This window comes from Chrysochloris asiatica, unplaced genomic scaffold (genome assembly GCF_000296735.1).
Source record: "Chrysochloris asiatica unplaced genomic scaffold, ChrAsi1.0 scaffold00001, whole genome shotgun sequence".
Taxonomy (NCBI): Eukaryota; Metazoa; Chordata; class Mammalia; order Afrosoricida; family Chrysochloridae; genus Chrysochloris; species Chrysochloris asiatica.
The window spans coordinates 55,803,115-55,808,114 of NW_006408519.1; the positions used below are offsets into that span (position 1 = coordinate 55,803,115).

At 36.9% G+C, this 5,000-nt stretch overlaps 1 protein-coding gene across 1 annotated transcript in view; it reads left to right on the plus strand.

Moving 5' to 3' along the window:
* ZFHX4 (zinc finger homeobox 4) overlaps positions 1-5,000 on the plus strand; it is a 275,489-nt gene that overhangs the window by 266,241 nt on the left and 4,248 nt on the right. The gene's annotated exons all lie outside the window — the stretch shown is intronic.

Consider the following 5,000-nt stretch of genomic DNA (forward strand, 5'->3'; position numbering starts at 1 on the left):
ATCTGTTATTATTGGTTATGCATACATTCATAGCTTTAGAAATAAATTAATATTATACCTTTACCCTCTCTCTACCTTCCCCTTCCTCAAACCAGGGTATATGATAAAGCATTAGCAATGCTGCAAGGCTGTTTGAAGCTATCCCAGATACTGAATTGTACTCAATACTCATCAAAATAAATGTCATTTGTGCAGGTTAGATTTAGTGAGTCAGTATGTTGTTGTTGTTAAGTGCCATCAGTCAAGTAAGTTCCAACTCATAGCCACCCTGTATAGGATTTCCAAGAAGCAGTTGGTAGATTTGAACCACCAACATTGTGGTTAGCAGTCCTTTGCTTATCCTCCAGCACCACACCAGGACTCTGTGAATCAGCATAGGTATCTAAATTGTATATTTGTTGAAAAAACTGAATATATTTTTCTAGACAATCACAAAGTCAAACATAGTCAAAGTTATATATATATCACTCAAAATAGATAAAAAGCATGTTTCTTGTAATTTCTTCTTTAAGTTTTATTTTCTAAAATAACAGTAATTTTATTCTTTATAGAAAGAAAATTTGACATTCTAAAGAGAATTCTATATAATTTGTTATATGACATAAATCTAGGGAATATCTAAGCACATACATAAAGCTTTCTTTTTCACATTCTGGACTTCTATGTAAATTTCAAACATTTTAATGCCATCCTGCTCTTACAGAAGACAAAATTGCCCTCATGATCTTAAGAAGGTATTCTTCTTTTCTTAACTTTTACCTTGGGAAACATGAACACAATAAATGATACCAAGTGGCTTCAAGTCACTGTTCAAGTCACTGTTAGTTCCTGGATGCCTTAGAAGGATGCAGAATGGGTCTTTACGTACCAGAAAAATTCTGCAATGCTTTCCTCTACCCTAACACCTCACACACCTCCAAGGTATTTTGGACATAGTTCTCTGGATATGTATGATCCCCTAAATATTAACATGTTTTGTTTCGGTCAAGTACAAGTATATTGAGAGTAATACAATAATAAGCAGTAGTTGATTTTTTTTTTAACTTATGGTGTTAGTTTTATTACTTTAAAGTTCCACTTTATATTTCATTGATTATTAATTGCCACATTGAAAACTGTCTTATGTGAGAAACCTCCTATGATCAGTTATATAAAATAGAGGGTTTCTGATACATTACATGGGCTAGGAACAATAGAACTCTCTGTGATTTTAATATAAGTCTGCTTTGATTAAAGATGACTGTTTTGTCACCACACTAAATAGTGGTCAGGCCTTACCTTGCACAATGGATCCTTTGTTCCACTTACCTTCTAGCTTGTCATACTCATACTGGTACCCCGGGGCCTATGTGAGAGGATGTGAGAAGGGAAGACAGAGCAAATGTTTATGAAATATTTAAACTAGACTGCTTTCTAAATCTTCACACCATAAATATACTTTATATCCTACCACAAAATATGGTTTATAACCATCAGAATTGCTGGGAAGATGTTGAAAGCAGACCATCCTCAGCTAGCAGTATCTTTTAAATGTCACAGGTACTGAGTAGCTCAGAGCTGTTGTAACCATTGCCTTACCAAATCAGACTGGAGAATGTAGTAAAGGTAAAAAGGTCAGTGAACATTGCAATTTACTGGCATCTTTAATTTCCCTTAAACTTGTCCTTTATTAATAGATTTTAAACATTAGCACAGTAGACATGTCAGTGGGGTCCCACTTGAGAGCCCATACTTCCAGTTCACATCCTTTTTAGGCTAATGTACCTATGGTGGGTAATGCTGAATACTGTAACCAGTTCATAGAGCAAAGCTGTGGGTCTCTATCTTTCTGTAATCATCTTGATACTGTATCATTTACCATCAAACAAAGATATATCTCTTTTGCAGTGTAGGAAACATAGGCATACCAGGTAGGTGAAATCAAGAGGAGAAAATGACTTCATTAGTAAAATATTTCTGTATATATTATGTATTCCTGCTTCCTGAAAAGTGTTGAACATCACTGCACATTATTGCTCATTTTTAAATAAAGTGAATTTTCTATTTCAAAAATGTCCACACTTTTAGTGTTTAGATGATAAATCAAAAGGGAAAAGTGGCAGAACATGAATTCACCTATACATGGAAACCCTTAGAAGACCTCAAAATTATGTTTTATTCTTCATGGCCTTCCCTTTTTTTTTTTTTTTTTTGGCATTTTGCTTAAGATGAATAGAAAAATTTAGTTTATACTTTGAAAGTGTTTATTTGTTATTTCATAAGTGTTTGAAAGTACTGCCTTACCCAATTTCCTTAAATGGAACTTCAGAACGGGTCACTTGTTCCCTCCCCGCCTCCTCTCACATTTCAATGCAGTATATACTAAGGAGCTCTGGTAGCATACAGGTTACGAACCATAAGGTCAGCAGTTCTAAACTACCAGCCTCTCCGTGGGAGAAAGAGAAGGCTTTCTGCTCCCGTAAAGATTTACAGCCTCGGAAACCCTGTACAGGATCGCTATGGGTCGGAACCGACTTGATGGCACTTAACAACAACAACATACTAGCTTACTTGGCATAAGTCTAAATAAGAGTAAACCCTTAAAAACGGTAACACAATTGTCTTTGGCACCAAGTATATAATTACATAAATTTGCCTTGAAAGTAAATTTTCCCTCTGGGAGTTCTAGATAAGATAAAATTTGGAAAAAAGGATCTGCCACATAAGGATACTTTAAGGTGGGCATTTTCTTCCATAACCTTACTTTGTGACTCGACAGCAGTTTTAAGAAAATAAAATGATGGCTGTTGTTCAGTGCTGTCAAGTCAGTTCCAACTCAATGACTGCGTATAGGCTTTTCAAGGAGTAGCTGGTAGATTTGAACTGCTGACCTTGTGGGTAGCAGTCAGGTGCTTATCCTACATTATCATACCAGCTGGGATGAGATTATTCACTTTTTTTTTTTCCCTCTAAGTGAAATGTCTCAGCAAATTTCTATGTGAAATAAAGAATGTGTCTTTAATATTATAATTCACTAACAGACATGGAAATTTGACATGTGTTTCATTTGGAGTTACCAAACTTACTCTGATGTTATTCTCTACAGTGATTAAGGTTCCATTTTTCTCTTCTGTTAGTATGTCAGGTTTTCAATATTTAAGTGGGCTATTGAACTTTTGACTACAGATTTTTACAGTTAGGTCTTTTAGTAGTGAATTCAATGAATCCAACTTGGTACTCTCATCTGTATCTCTTTTTCTAAAAATCTTACGTTAACACCTGTTAAGTTGTTAACACCTTACTATTCTAGAGGTTAAATTCCTGAAAAACACTGGTAGTTTTTAGAAGTCAGCGTTTCACAATCTTAAAATTTCCATTACTTCATTATTTGACTCTAGATAAAAATATGGGAGAATAGTGGGTCTAGAGAATAAGAACTGTACTGTGAACCACAAGAATGGTGGTTCGAGCTCACAAGCTGATCCATGGGCAACAGATGAGACTTTCTATGAGACAGTTCTCCTGTCCCACAGGGTCACTATAAATCGGAATCAGCTCAACAGCAGAAGGTGAGCGTGTTTTATTTGGTTTAAATCTACTACGGAGTCATATATTTCTCTGTAAATTCACCTAAGATCTCTAGAATTCAATTTTCTTATTTAAAAAATGGAATTTTTAGCATCAGTCCCTTTTCACCACTGAAGTTGGGTAGACTATTTGCTAGCATGATGGGAACTCTTTAGATGGCTCCTACAACTGCAGAAATTACTCCAAAGCCATCATGTAGAAGAGTTGGGTGTGTTAAGGTTAAAGAGAAAACGCCTGCAACAAGCTAAGGTTAAATGAGAGTAAGATGATAATAAAGGTCAAGGAGAAAGTGATATTGAGGACTTCAGTGTATCTCAAATGCTAAGCCTAAGAAAAGGTATCTCAGCTGGATAAAGGCCAATTAAGAAGCTAAAGTGCTTTTCTAGTTAAAGAAACTGAAGCATACAGTTTCTGTGCCACTTACGTCTCATTATTTTTAACACCCATATATCACCTTTAAAATAATGAGCTCTGGTAGCTCAGTGGGTTAAAAGTTGGGCTACCAACCACAAGGTTGACAGTTTGAATCTACCAGCTGTTCTTTGGGAGAAAGATGAGACTTTCTGCTCCCATTAAGAATTGCAGCCTCAGACGCCCTACGCAGGGCCACTGTGAGTCAGAACCAACTGCACAGCATATAAACACCACCATTCCCTTTAACATAGAGGTAAATCTTTGACTATTGCTAAAGGGTATTCGTAGAATCATTCCCTCAACAATCATGCACTTCTCATTTAGACTTCATCTTCTCTTGATTAATTCTCCCATCAACCCGCCAAGCCTGTTACAGTCCTTGTAGTGATCAGTTAGTCTTCAGCATACCCTTGTTCAAGAATGAACTACCATCAGTCACTCATTAGGCTTTCAGTCTGTTCCATTCATTACCAAATTTATTTGCCTCTAAAGAGCATCTTCAGGAAAGGCATAGACTTTTTACTATTCCATTTTCTAGCCTGTGCTATTCTTAGCCAACTACTCAGCTCATATAAAATGCCTTGTATTGGGTCATTTACCTATTGGGAGTCCTGGTGTGGTGCTGTGGGTTAATACACCTGTCTGCAAAGTCATTTAAACTGCAAGGTCATAGGTTCAAGCTCACCAGCTGCTCCTTGGAAACCTTATACAGAGTCACTATGGATCGGAACCAACTCTACGGCACTTAACACCAACAACTTTATATTGGGTACTTGAAACCAAACAAACATAATTTACATTGCTATTGTTGTTAAGTGCCATCGAGTCGGTTCCGACCCATAGCGACCGTGTACAGGGTTGCCGAGGCTGTAAATCTTTACCGGAGCAGAAAGCCTCATCTTTCTCCTGTGGAGCTGCTGGTAGTTTCAAACTGCTGACCGTAAGGTTCGCAGCCCGATTCGTAAGCCACTATGCTACCAGAGCTCCTTTAGGAACCTTATTCTGTCCCACATGTATCT